The sequence below is a fragment of the Penaeus japonicus genome, unplaced genomic scaffold (assembly GCF_977035675.1).
Source record: "Penaeus japonicus unplaced genomic scaffold, GWHDUDI00000001_assembly GWHDUDI00000039, whole genome shotgun sequence".
NCBI lineage: Eukaryota > Metazoa > Arthropoda > Malacostraca > Decapoda > Penaeidae > Penaeus > Penaeus japonicus.
This window is the reverse complement of record NW_028234441.1, coordinates 21463533-21479598: the sequence shown is the minus strand read 5'-3', so window position 1 is coordinate 21479598 and position 16066 is coordinate 21463533.

The window sequence follows — 16066 nt, the reverse complement described above, 5'->3', positions numbered from 1 at the left end:
TTGAAAGAAAGAAGAAAGGAAAGAAGGAAATCAAACAAAGATAGAACGTTGGAAAATGATAGTAACAATCTTAGAAATAGATGCAAAGGGTAAAAAGAAAAAAAAGAAAAAGAAAATAAAGCAATATCTATGAAAATGGGTAAATCGAGAAATTTAAAATGAAAAAAAACGAAGAAAAAAAGAAAAGAAAACTAAATGACTAAAAAAGACATTGAAGATAGAACATAAAAGAAAAACAAATACGATAAAAGAAAACGAATGAAGACAGGTGGATAGAAAAAGATAAAACAAGAGAAATAAAACTTAAACCAAAAGACTAACTTAAAAACACCTAAAATATATACAAAAAAAACATGATAAAAAAAAAAAATATATATATATATATACAAAAACACGATGAAAATAATGTATACATAAAACACGAACAAAAATACATATAATTATGAAAAAAAAACACGATAAAAAATATATACAAAACACGATAGTAAAATATATATACAAAAAACACGATAAAAAATGTGTATACATACACACACACACACACACACACACACACACACACACACATATATATATATATATATATATATATATATATATATATATATATATATATATATATACAAAAAAAGCACTATAAAAAAACAACCCCAAACGATAAAATAAAACAACAACAACAACAATCCACGAAACTCAACAACAACCAAACAAAAAAACAAACACAAACAAACAAACAACCAGACAGACAACCACAACACAATCAGACCAAAAATCCCCCCCCCCCCACCCCCTCTAGGGCCTATAACCTGATACTCCAGCCAGTCTATTAATGACAACCACAAACCAGAGTTGGTTGTACTGGAGGGCAGTCCACCAACACTCCTATGGTTGTTGTTGTTGTTGCTGCTCTTGTTGTTGTTGAATTTGTTGTTGCTCTTGTTGTTGTAGTTGTTTTTGCTGTTGTTGCTCTTGTTTCTGTTCTTTTCTGTTATCATTCTGTATTTTTTCTGTAACAATATTCTGCGACTGATTCTAAAATTATATTCTGTGACTTATGCTATAACAATATTCTGTAACTTGTTCTATAGTAAATTTCAGTAACATTCTGTAACAATATTCTGTAACTTATTCTGTAAACAATATTCTGTGACTTATTCTGAAACAATATTCTGTGACTTATGCTATAACAATATTCTGTAACTTGTTTTATAGTAAATTTCAGTAACTTATTCTGTAACAATATTCTGTAACAATATTGTTGCTGTTATTGTTGTTAATGTTTTCGTGATTATCAGTGCTTCACAATCATATCTTTATAATTACTAATTATCTTTTATTGTTATCATTATGATCACTATCACCCCCATTCCTATTGCATTGTTATTGTTATCTATAACATTACTGATTCAATTAATAACATATCATTAATATCCCATTCATATCCATAATTGTATCACTGATATGATTATAATTATAACTCTTAATACTTCTCCTATTACTCTTCCTATTATTATCTTCCTCTTATCTCTTTTTTCTATTATTAGAATTATTATGAGTTATCATTATTAATGTTGATTTATCATGCTAACTTATTGATATCATCAATACGTCCATCATTATCTTTTGAGATATTATGATATCATGTTATAATAAGAATCATCAATGTGGGGGATATATTTTTTTTATTAATTGATATAGGAATGAACATAGGAATTATATGTGATGGGGGCAACCGACTATATGAGTATGTGTGTGGATGTGTTGTGTGTGTGTGTGTGTGTGTGTGTGTGTGTGTGTGTGTGTGTGTGTGTGTGTGTGTGTGTGTGTGTGTGTGTGTGTGTGTGTGTGCATACATAGAGACGTACATTCTATCTATCTATCTATCTGTCTCACTCTCTCTCTCTCTCTCTATCTATCTATATCCATTTTCATATCCCTACATATATGCCTACACACAGACACAAATACATATGTTTTTGTTCGTATTGTTCTAGATGAAATTTCGTTTTGGAACCTAAATAGATGAATAAATAAAGATAACAAGTCAGAAAATTCACAAAATGAATAAATGGATCAATAAAGATAATGACTATGAATTAAAAATAGCTTCTTATAAAATATTATTGATATATAAAAGAAAATAATGCCATCACACGAATCATATTATCAAGGGATCCGAAGTATAAAATAATATTGAGATGGATTCTTTGCATTCACCATCCCTCTACTACGTCCTCTTTCTTCTCTCTTTGTTTTTTCTTTCTCTTTCTCTCTCTTTCTGCCTTCCTTTCCCCGTTTTGCTTCTCCCCCTCTTTTCCTATTCTCTCTTTCTATCTCCAACCGCTTTTCTTTCTTTGTTTATATTTTTATTTCTTTTTCTCTCTCTCTCAGTCGGTGCTGAACTATTTTTGTGTTTTCGTTTCTCTCTCTATTTTTTCCATCTCTCTTTATTTCTTTATCTCCCTTCTCTCTCTCTCTCCCTCTCTCTCTCTCTCTCTCTCTCCCTACCCACCCCTTCTCTCTCTATCTCTCTCTCTCCATACCCCCATACCCCACCCCTCTCTCTCACTCCCCCAACCCCCTCCCATCTCTCACTCTCCCAACCCCCTCCCACCTCCCACCTCCCCCTTCCCTCTCCTCCTCCCACCACCCCCTTCCCTCCCTCCCTCCCCCCCTCCCTCCTCCCCCCTTTTGCGTGATTGAAGTTTTATGCAAATCGTCTGCCGGTCAGTGCACGAGTCGACACGAGGCCGACTGTCGTAAAACAATAAAATGCGTCCAAGAGGATGGAAGGCTGGGGGGAAAAAAGATGGAACCTTGACTCGGCTGGGGGAGATGGGAGGAGAGGGGGAGGGGGAGATGGGGGTGGTAGGGGGGATGGGAGGAGGAGGGGGTGGTAAGGGGGGTGATTGGGGGTGGTAAGGGGGGGAGATTGGGGTGGTAAGGGGGAGGGAGATGGGGGGTATAGGGGGGAGGGATAGGGGGGTGGTTGGGGAGGAGGGAGATGGGGGGTGGGGGAGGGGTAGGGGGAGGTGAGAAGTATGGGAGGGGTGGGGGTAAGAGGTATGGGAGGGGGAAGGGTGGGGAGTATGGGGAGTAGGAGGGTTGTAGGGGGGAGGAGATGAGAGGGAGAGGGGTGGGAGATGGGGGATGAAGGGGAGAGAGGGAGAGGTTAGTAGAGTTGAGGAGGGATGAAGAAAATAGGATGGGGGTGGGGGGGTAGGGGGGGGTGGGGGGTCGGTTGGGTGTGGTGTGGGGGGGGGTGGGTGGGGTGGGTGGTGGTGGGGGGGCGGGGTTCGGCGGCTCGGAGGGGGGGGCGCGTTGTGGGTGGGGGGCGGTTGGGGTTGGGGGGGGGTGGGGTGGGTGGGGGGGGGGGGGGGCGGGGGGGTGGGGTGGGGGGGGGGGGGGTGGGGTTGGGGGGGGGTGGGGGGGCGGGGGGGGTGCGGGGGGGGGGGCGGGGGGGGGGTGGGCGGATGGGGGGGGGGGGGGGGGGGGGGGGGGGGGGGAGGGCTCGCCATGCAGGATGTCTCATATGACTAGGATGATGGGTAATTCGAATACACGAATCTGTCTTTCTCGCATTTTCTCTCTCTTTCTCCCCCGCTTCTCTTTCTTAGGACTCTCTTTCTTCCCCCCCTGCTCGTCCTTATTCTTCTACCTCTCTCGCTCTTCTTTAAGCACCACACCCCCTCGATCTCCCCCTCTTTTTCCCTCTCTCCCCCCTCCCTCTCTCCTCTTTTTTTTCACTCTCTTCCCTTCCCTCTCCATCTCTCCCTCCCTCTCTCTCTTTCTTTCTGACCCTCCCGTCTTGACGGCCCTTACCCTACTCCACTTTATTTGGTTTTTCCCCACCTTCTCTCTATCTCTCTAGCTCTCTTTCCCCCCTCCTCCCTCTTTTCTTCCCCTCCCCCCTTCTCTCTCTCTCTCTTTCCCTCCCCCTCTCTCTCTCTCTCTTTCTCTCTTTCCCTCCCCCCCACCTCTCTCTTTTTCCCTCTCTCTCTCTCTACTGCCTCACACTTGTTTGTCTACCTCTCTGTCCGTTTGTGCCACGTACTCCCACTTATGTCTCTTCTCACGTCTCGATCTGCCCCTAGCTATCTCTCTCTCTCTCTCTGTCTGTCTGTCTCTGTGTCTGTCTGCCTGTCTCTTGCTCTCTCGCTCTTTCTTTCTCTCTCTCTCTCTCTCTCCCTCCTTCCCCCCCCCCCTCTCTGTGTCTCTGTCTCTCGCTCTTTCTTTCTTTCTTTCTCTCTCTCTCCCTCCCTCCCCCTCTCTCCCTCTCCCTCTCCCTCTCTCTCTCTCTCCTTCTCCCTCCCTCTCTCTCTCCCTCCCTCCCTCCCTCTCAGTCTATCTATCTAAAGCGGTGATTTGGTGTCTTATCTTTTACTGTATGGTTGTTAACTGCTACTCCCCGTAACGAAGACAGTTTTTAACAACTCGCGTTTATGGTTACATGACAGTGGCGATAGCTTTATTGAGAGTCCATTGAGGTTATAAACAATAACTTTTAGACCCTACAATGAACCCCTTCTGCAGAACCTTCTCATCGACAGCAGTGACATCTAGTGGCAGATTACTGTATTTGAGAATGAAACCATATCATGACTAGGCATGATACTGTTTTCAAAGATGATGGTGACCTATAATGGCCAGGTGTACTTATTTTGGAGACAGGAATAGAAACTAATGATCAAGTACGGTGTTCATTTCGGAGATGTGAAATGAATCTGGTAAAGATACCCAGGACGGTCTGGAAGACAACGGCGTCATCTAGGGATCAAATAATTTACTATTTTTGAAGGTAACAGCGCCATCTAGGGATCAAATGATTTACTATTTTTGAAGGCAGCAGCGCCATCTAGGGATTGGGTTATCTACTATTTTGGAGCTATCGGCGAGATCTAGGGATTAACCAGTTTATTAGTTTTGGATGATAGCGCCATCTGTGGATTAAGCATTTTACTATTTTGAGGATCACAACACCATCTAGGAATTATGTATTTTATTATTTTCAAGGCTACAGCGCTATCTAGGGATCATGTATTTTACTATTTTTTTGAAGATAACGGCGCCATCTAAGGAATAAGCATGTTACTATTTTTTAAGATAACAGCGCCATCTAAGGAATAAGCATTTTATTAATTTGAAAATAGTAACGCCATCTAGAGATTAAGCATTTCATCATTTTTGAAGATAACAGCACCATCTAAGGATTAAGCATATTACTATTTTAAAGACAATTACAACAATATCTAAAAAATCGAGCAATTTACAATATTCGAAGATAACAACATGAAAGAATTATATAGTTAACTGCTATGAAGACAATAGCAACATCTAGAAATTAAGCAATTTATGAATTTCAAAACGATATCTGGAGATCAATGAATATATAGATAGATAGGTAGATATAGATAGATAGATAGATAGATAGATAGATAGATAGATAGATAGATAGATAGATAGATAGATAAATAGATATAGATAGATAGATATATAGATATAGATAGATAGATATATTAGATCATAGCGATATCTACACATCAATCACTTTATTATCTTTTTCTTTGAAGGCAACAAGGACATCTAGATACTCAACTATTTTCAACGCAACAGCAACATCTCCAGAATAAGCATTTTATCATTTTGGAAAAAAAAAATGTATTAGGACTGTTTGACATGTGAAATTTAGGAATTTCCTGTATTATCTATTTTTCAAGTCCACAAGGAAATCTACGTATTCGTAATTTACTATTTTAATGATGAAAACATGATCTAATGATCAAACAGTTTACTATTCCGAAGATCACAATAAAAATCCGTTAAATTGAATAAAACACAAATTGGCAACATACCGAACAACGACATCTATTGACGAAAAGCGGCACTACTCGCCACTCTACCCCGACCGCTAATTATCGTACATCATTTCCATTCCTTTCTCTCTCTCTTTCTCTTTCTCTCATTCTCTCTCTCTCTCTCTCTCTCTCCTCTTCGTACCCTGAGTATGTGATTGACCCTAGAATACCGATTGTACAGTTATTCGTATCCGAAAAGCCTTCTGGACATTCGGGTGGCCATGAAAATATGACATTAGTTCTGCCGCGGGTCTTCCGAGCAATGGTAATGATCTTATTGTACGTGTTGCATTTTCTTTCGAAATAAAAAAAAGGGTTTATAAATGTTAGAAAGAGGAATGTAAAAATAATAATAATAATGATAATAATAATAATAATAATAAAGGTTTATGAATTTTCGAAAGAAAGCGGTATGTAAAAAAAAAAAAAAAAAAATGGTTTAGTTTTCTGATCTTGATTAATCCTTATTTATTTACTACTTAATTATTTTGTTTGTTTGTTTTGATAAGTACGATGTAAAAAGTAAATGTACTTAATAACAGAGCCTTTTCCCTTCAAGTATTCAACGATTAAAAAAAAAAAAAAAAAAAAATAATCATTTACACCGATTTCTTCCCTTTCTTCATTACCATGTATACCAAAAAGCTCATAATATTGATGACAAATCTATTGCTCATTATGATCGGATATTTTAAGGAATCAATTATACTGTTGATAAAATTATCCACGGAGACAAATCCATTCCTGGAAAGGCGATTTTATCTTTTTTCTTTGGAGGAAAAGAACTTGTGTTTGTGGGAGTGGTTTTGACTTTAGCTTCTTTTTCTTTCATTCTCCTTCTCTTCTCTTTCTTCTGGTGTCTATTTTATAAACGTGAGATGTATATATATTGCATCCACGCACTTGCACTCACTCACACTCAAACACATACTCAGACTCACTCACACACACACACACACGTACACACACACATACATACACACACACACACTCTCACTTACACACACAAAAACACACACACAAACACACACACACACACACTTACACACACAAACACACACACACGCACTCATACACTCACACACACACACACACACACACACACACACACTCCACACTCACACACACACAGACACACACACACACACACGTACACGCACACGCACACACAAACACACGTTCACACAAGCGAAAGAGAGAGAGAGAGAATGTGTGTGTGTGAAGAGAGCCAGAGAAAGAGAGAGAGAAAAAAAAATGTGTGGAGAGAGAGCGAGAGAGAGAGAGAGAAAAAAAAATGTGTGGAGAGAGAGCGAGAGAGAGAATATATCTTTCCCTCCCTCCTTTGTGCCTATTTACTTTCCCACATTTTCTCTCTCTTTCTCTCTTCTCTCCTTTCACTAATAGCCTAAAGCAAAGCAACGTAGCTTGTCAATTGCGGTAAAAGAGAGAAATGGAGCTCGCCCTGTCATTAATTACCTATTACGGTATTCAAATAACGCGTCAGGGAAGAGGGAGAGGGAGAGAGAAAGAGAGAGTTAGAGTTAGAGAGAAAGAGAGAGTTAGAGAGAGAGAGATAGACAGACAGAGAGAGAGTTAGAGAGACAGACAGAAAGAGAGAGTTAGAGAGAGAGAGAGTTAAAGAGAAAGAGAGAGTTAGAGAGAGAGAGGGAGGAGGGAAAGAGAAGGAAGGAAAAAGAGGAAGAGTGAGGGATGAAGAGAAGGAAGGTAGAGAAAGGGAGAAAGGAAGGGAGGGAGAGAGCGAGAAAAGAGAGAAACAAGCAAAACAGACTGAGAGAATAAGGTGGGTAGGGAGAATAGGGAGAGAGAAACACAGAAAGAGAAAGAAGAATGAGAAGAAAAAAAAAAGAAAATTACCAGAATGACAAATCTTGAAAGAATGTGTTACCTTTTGCCTATCTTGCTAGTACGCTTTTTTGCAATCCCTGTTGCAAATAAGTAAACACCTCTCATAATTGCGAACTTGCAGATTCTCACCTTCTGAGTTAGCAAATAATATGGTCATTATCAATTGTGTTTATTACGACAATTCTTTTGTAATCCTATCCATTGCGTTTTCTTTCTTTATTTATCTTTTTATTTTATTTATTTATTTATTTATTTTTTACTATCTACCCTATTTATCATTCTCATTTCATGACTTTCATATTCCCATAAGTGTCTCTTTCCTATTCAATTACATTCAATTTTCCTCTTTCTCTATAACTATCAGCATCATCTCCGCCATCAATATTCTTATCACTATCACCATCATCATTATCATCGTTATCGACCTCCTCATCTTTATCATTCTATTGTTTTAAGCCTTATTTATCGGCGGTGATTGAGATGATAAGATTTTCCCAAGGAAGCTTTAAGTCAGGAGGGAAAAGAGGGAGGGAGGAGACGGGTGTCTGTTGCTGATTTTTTCTTCCTTGTTTTATTATTTTTTTGTTATTTTTTTGTTATTGTTATTCGTGTAGTTTTTTGCTTGTTGTTTTCGCTTTGTGTGATTCTATTTCGCCGTGTTTGTTTGTTTTATTGTTTCTTTTTTTTCTCTCTCTCTTTCTCTTTCTCTTTCTTTTTCTCTTTCTCTCTCTTTCTTTCTCTCTCTATCTTTCTCTCTCTATCTTTCTCTCTCTATTTCTCTCTCTTTCTCTCTCTCTCTCTCTCTCTCTCTCTCCATCTTTCTCCATCTTTCTCTCTCTATTTCTCTCTCTCTTTCTTTATCTCTCCATCTCTCTCTCTTTCTCTCTTTCTCTTTCTTTATCTCTCCATCTTTCTCTCTCTCTCTTTCTTTATCTCTCCATCTTTCTCTCTCTCTCTCTCTCTCTCTCTCTCTCTCTCTCTCTCTCTCTCTCTCTCTCTCCTTCTCTCCCTCCCTCCATTCCTCCATCTCTTAATTACTCCACCCCTCCCTCTCTCCCTCTCTCCCTCTCTTCTCCTATTCTCCCCTCTCATTTTTTTTTCTTTTTTTCTTTTTACCTTTTTAAAATTCTTCATATCTACTACACCCACCTCCTCCCTCCCAGCCCCCTCCCAGCCCCCCTCCCAACCCCCCCCCCCACCCCGCCCCCAACAAACACACATAAACCAACACCCTCTCCCCCATCCCCCCCCCGCCCCCGCTCCCTCCTTTCCCTCTTCAAAACCCACCGCCTTTACACAAAGTTATGAATATTAACACTTGTCTGTATAATTATTTTATTAAGAGGCTCGAGATGACCTTTGAGGATAAGCAACTGACGTTCTCAGTCTGAACACCGAGCGTGGCCTCATCGCACAACGGGAGAATTATTATGCTGCGTGTGAAACTATATATATATATATATAATATGAGATATATCTATCAAATATATATATGTGTGTGTGTGTGTGTGTGTGTGTGTGTGTGTGTGTGTGTGTGTGTGTGTGTGTGCATGTGTGTATATATACGTATGTATATATGTATGTATGTATATGTATAGATACACACACACACACACACACACTCATACATAGATATGTGAATATATATTAGTTACAAAAAATAGGGCACACAAATAAAATAAGATAAACACGAAACAGAAGAATGCGTTTACAAGAGAAATGAAACAGAGAGAGCGAGAGAGAAAGAAAGAGAAAGAGAGAAAAAAACCAACCCCCCCAAACCCCCCCACCCCCCCCCTCAAAAAAAAAAAATAAAAAAAAACAGCTAATATACATATCCACACAAACACACACACACACACACACACATCCATCCCAGGCCTCCATCTACATCTCCCAGCATCCCGCCACACAAGGTTAGTCTACACAACCCTCAAGCAATACATCATTTAAAAGCACATGTTTATACCTAGCTGACAAGTGAGACCTGTGCTCCCCTGAATGAGTAAAGAGTACACAGACTCACCTCTTTTACTCATTAGACAAGCTGGGTGTTGTGCATATTCGTGTCGGGAAACCAGAGAATGAGGGGCAGCGAGTAATTGCTTTGTTCTTGTCGAAATATGGGTGTGTGTTTTTGTGTGTGTGTTTGTGTATCAATGTTATAGACGTATATGTATATATATATATATATATATATATATATATATATATATATATAGTGTATATTGTATATGAAATAGTGTATGTTTGCGTGTGTGTGTATATACTATATATATGCGTATATATAAGCAATATATAAAATATATATAAATATATATAATATATATATATATATATGATAGCATATACATATATACATATAATGTATGTATGTAATACATACACGCACATATTATACAATCAATATATATATATATATAATATATATAAAAATATATATATATAGTGCTATAATAGATATATATAAATATATGTGGCGAAACATAAGTTATGTTGATCGTGCGGTAGTATATATATATATATATATATATATATATATAAATATATATGTATCTATTCTATCTATCCTTTATATATACATAATATAATTATATAAGATTATAATATATATAATTATATAAATAAATCAATAGATATATATAATATTATATATAATATATATATATATATATATATTTAGATTATTATAATATATATATATATATATAATATCTAATATATATATACATATGTGTGTGTGTGTGTGTGTGTGTGTGTGTGTGTGTAATGTGTATATACACACACACACATATATGTATATATCAACTCAAATATATATATATATATATATATATACATATATTTAATGTATAAATATATATTTTATATTATTAAATATATATATAATATTATATATATATACAAATAAATGTCCAAATAGTCTATAAATCAAAAAAACAAATAATATAACAATATACATATAAAAGATAATATATAAACAATACTATATATATATTATATACTATATATTTAAATGTAAAAATATATACACTATATATATCTATATACTATATATGTAATATATATACCAATATATACTATACATATAATCTCATACATACTATACCTTTCTATGTACAATAACACCCCCCCCCCCGACTGAAAAAGAAAGAAAAAAGCCCCTCCTTGAAGGAACAGGCATCTCCCTAATGAATATGTAAATGGGCGCCTCATAGAAATAATTGATTTCTGACACAGCTTCTCGCTCTTATAGATCACTGGCCTTCTGTAAGGGTAATTGTTACACAGGTTCGACATGGAGGCCTGATTGAACTCTCCCCCCCCCCTCCCTCATCCCTCTCCACTCTCCCCCTCGCTCCCTCATCCCCACTCGCTATCTCTGCACTCTCCCTCCTTCTCCACTCTCTCTCGTTCTCCTCTCCCCCACTCCCTCTCTCCTCTTCTCCCTCTCGCTACCACTCTGCTCCTCCTCTCATGCTTTTGTTTCCTCCCCTCCCCCTCCAACTCTCTCCTTCCCTTCTCTCTCTTACCCCTCTCACCCTCCAAATCATTAACACCCTCTCCCCCCTCCCCGCTCCTTCCATTTCCCCTCCTCCCCCTTCCTTTTCCCTCCTTTTCTCTCCTCCCCCTTCCCTTCCACCCCTCCTTTTCCCTCCTCCCCCTTCCCTTCCACTCCTTTTCCTTTCTCCCTTTCCTTAACGCTCCCCTCTCCCCCCCTCCTTTTCCCTCCTCCCCTCCCTCCATCTTCCTTAACTCTCCCCTCCTCCCCCTCCCTCCTCCCTCCATTTCCCTTCCTCCCCCTCCCCCCGCCCCCCTCCTTTTCCCTCCTCCCCCTTCCATCCCCCCTCCTTTTCCCTCCTCCCCCTTCCACCCCCTCCTTTTCCCTCCTCCCCTTCCTCCATCTTCCTTAACTCTCCCCCCTTCCCCCCTCCTTCCATTTCCCCTCCTCCCCCTTCCCCCGCCCCCCTCCTTTTCCCTCCTCCCCTTTCCTCCATCATCTTCTCTATTTCTTACTTTCTACCTTTCTATCTTCTCCTTACCGCCCCCACCCCGCCTCTTCCTACCTCTTCTCTTCTATTCCCTCTTCCCCCTTTCTCTTTTTTTCTTTTTTTTTCTTCTTCTCTTCTTTTCCTCTTTCTTTCCCCTCGAGTCCCTATTTCTCCTTGTTCTCCCTCTTATCTTCTTCCCGCTTCCTTTTTTTCTCATTCTTCCCCCATTTTATTCTACCTCTTTTGTCTTTTGTTCTCCTCTCTCTCCCTCTCTCTCTCTCTCTCTCTTTCTCTCTCTCTTTCTCTCTCTCTCTCTCTCTCTCTCTTTCTCTCTCTCTCTCTCTCTCTCTCTCTCTCTCTTTCTCTCTCTCTCTCTCGATATCTCTCTCGATATCTCTCTATCTGTCTTTCTCTCTTTCTGTCTCTCTCTTTCTCTTTCTGTATATCTCTATCTCTCTCTCTTTTTCTTTCTGCATCTCTCTCTCTTTCTCTTTCTTTCTCTCTCTCCCTCTCTCTCTCTCTCTCTCATTCTCGTCTCATCCTCGTGCCATCCTCTCTCTACTATCTCTCTCTCTCATCCGACCTTATCTTCTCTCTCCTCTCCTCTCGCTTTCTCGCCCCCCCCCCCCTCCCCCTAAAATGTTCCATCCATAAATGAAGGATGGACTTCTGCCCCCCCTCTCCCCCCTCTACCTTTTGACCCCATCCCCCCTCCCCCCTCCGCCCTTTCCTTCCCATTTTAACCTTCATCTCCCTCTCCTTCCCCCACCCTCCCCCCCCTACGCCATTTTTAAATTGCTTCTGACTATCTTTTTTTGTTATTTGTTTGTTTGTTTCTATAATTTGTTTTATCATTTACTATGCCATTCATTTTTTTTTTTTTTTTTTGCATTGGCAGTGATATAGGAACACTTTATCAAAAATTTAAAGAATATATGATAATTGTAACTGTAATGCTAATGATAATGACAATGATATTAATCAAGATATTGATAGTGATATTAATAATGGTAATGATGACATTAATCCTAGTTATATTAGTAAGGATAATGACGATAGTAATAATAATAATCAAATAATGACAACATTAATAATCATGAAGATTTTGATAATGTATTAGTAATACTATTACTAATTATGATACTGAATTAACAATGATGATAAAATTAATAACGATATTAAAAATAATGATATTAAAACTAGAATGATATCAATGACAATAATGATGATGATGATTTTTATATCACAGTTCTAACAATGATACAAAAAATGTGACAAAAAAAAATATGATAATGATAATAAAAATAAAGACAACATGAATAATAACCATGATAACAAAGATAATGATTGTGGCACAGAGAATAACAAAAACAATAAAGATAACACAAATGATAACGGTTATAGATCTAATAATAATAATAACAAGATAAAGATATGAGGAGGGTCGAGGAGGAGGAGGAGGAGGGAGGAAGGTCAGGGATGAGGAGGAAGGAGGAGGGAGAGAGGAAAATGAGGAGGAAGGAGGGAATTAGGAGGAAGGAGAGAGTAAAGAGGGAAGAGGTAATTGATTGGGGGGGAGGAGATGGGGGTCGATGGGGGAGGGATAGAAGTTGTGAAAGGGGGGGGGGGGGGGGGGTAAGGCTAGGGACCATCCAGGGGGAGTTGGGGGGGGGGGGCAAGGAAGTCACGTGACATGATGTTATGAGGTATTGATTAAAGATGCAAAATACAATGATAATTATCCTCGTCATAATGAGAGCAGTGCTAATATCATTAATAATATTGATGTTTACGGGAATAACATTATTGTCAATAGCAACAACAACAATAATGATAATGATAAAAGTAATAACAATAATAACAGTATTGATAATGATGATAACATTAATGATAAATAATGATGATGATAGTTATGATAAAAATAACATTGATAACTGTAATAACAATGATGACGGTAGTAATAGTGATAATAAAGTTAATAATAATGTTAACGTCAATATCAATTAAAGTGATAATAACAATAATAATGATAATGACGATAAAGTTAAGAACAAGAAGAGGAACAATAATCACCGGAGGAGACACAACACACACCACACACAGCACACACAGCCGGCACACACACACATAAATAAGTAATAATATATATATAAATATTAGTATAGATATAATATATATATATATATATTATATACATATATATAAATATATATTATACTAAATATATAATATATATATATATATATATATATATGTGTGTGTGTGGTGTGTGATTGTGTATGTTGTATCTTGTGTGGTATGTATGTGCGTTTCATATATAGACGGATATACGTCCCCTGTACACAACGTAATTAAAATATAAATAATGTTTATGTCAATACGTGAGTGCATGTGTGTGCCTGCTTCAGTGCCTGTGCATGAGTGAGCGTGTGTTTATCATTTCATAGATATACGTGTTTGCTTGTTCTATTTTTGACCGAAGGAGAGAGAGAGAGAGAATGAAAAAAAAACAAAAAAAACATGCAGATCTTAGAGATATGCACAGAAATATTGCAAGCAAGCAGAGAGAGAGAGAGAAGATTCAATAGATATTGCAGAAGGAAGAGAGAGAGAGAAAAAAAATATATATAGAACAGACAGACAGCAAGAATATAGAACATTAAAGTTATTCTTCGACTTTAATAACTTTTTTTCTAACATTCTCCACCTCCTCTTCTTCCTTCTTATCCTCCTCCTCTTCCTCCCTCCCCCTTTTTGCTTTACTTGTTCCATTCCCCCCTTCCACCCCTCCCCTCCCCCTACCCGTCTGTAACATCTGTAACCCCCCAACCCCCTCCTCTTCCCTCCCCCCTCCCCCTTCCCCCCTCCTTCTCCTCCTCCCCTCAACCAACCTCTTTACCCCCCTCCCCCTTCCCCCCTCCTCCTCCTCCTCCCTCCTCCCCCTACCTCTCCCACTTCCCCCCTCCCCCTCTCCCCTTTCCCCCCTCCCCCTCCCCCTCCTACATCCCCCTGCACTCCCCCTCCTACACCCCCCTCCCCTCCTCCCCCTCCCCACTCCCCTCCCATCCTCCCCACTCCCCCTCCCTTCACCCCACCCCCCACCCCACTCCCCCCCCTCCCCCCACCCTCTCCCCCTACGTTAGCATGCAGCCCCCAGAAGCCACAAGCAAGAGTCGGTAATTACGTCGACATTAGCCCGGCCGTTCCTCTGTGTGAGTGCGTTTTCTGTTGGCGTCTCTTGCTTACGTTTCCGTTATTTCTCGGTTCCTTTTTTTTTTTTTTTTTTTTTGCTGTTTCCCTTTCTGCTGGTCTTCGTAGGCCTCGGGATGTGGGATTAGCTGATTTTGGTTTTGTGATTGGGGCTGTATTCGCACGCGTGTAGGCACATGTGTTTGGGTGTGGATATGCACGTACGCACGCACGCACACGAGAAGGAACACACAGATGCATTCGCATATATATGTGTATATTGATATATGCATATCTATATCTATCTATCTATCTATCTATCTATTTATATATATATATATGTATATATATGTGTGTGTGTGTGTGTGTGTGTGTGTGCATGTATGTATATGAGAGTGCGCATATGTATACATTAAATTATATTATATATATATATAGATATATATATATATACTATATATATATAGGTATATATGCACGCAATGTATGTATATAATATCCTCTCTCTATCTATTTATCTATTTATACAAATTTAAAACCATACATATATATATAAAGTATATAGTATATATATATAATATATATAAACATATTTAGATACATATATATATATACATCATATATATAAATATATACATATATATATATATACATTATATATATAATATATATACATATATATATATATATACCTACTCGTATATAAACATACATACACACATCCAGCATGGAAGGCAAACATACATAACACCCCCCCCCCCAAAACACACACACACAATACACACACTACACCAACGCGCAAACGCACATTGAGTGCCGTCAAACACGGTCGCGTTATGCAAATGAGGCAGAACGCATACGATCTCCACACCTATTTATTTTCCCAGTTCCCGCTCCGAAGACCTTCTCAAGATCTAGCCTTACAACTCACTGTGCCAATTTGCCGTTTACATCACTTGTTACCGAGGCAACGACCTGCAATAAATTCCTGCGGGATTCTGCTAATTCCTGTCATTAGGACATGTGTATAATTATCTACACCCATTCTTGTGCTGGGTTTATGGGTTGGAGGGTGGGGGGGGAGGGGGAGGGGAGGAGGGGTCGGGGGGGAAGGGGGAGGGGGAGGGATTGGGGGGGAAGGGAGGGGGGGATTGGGGGGTAGAT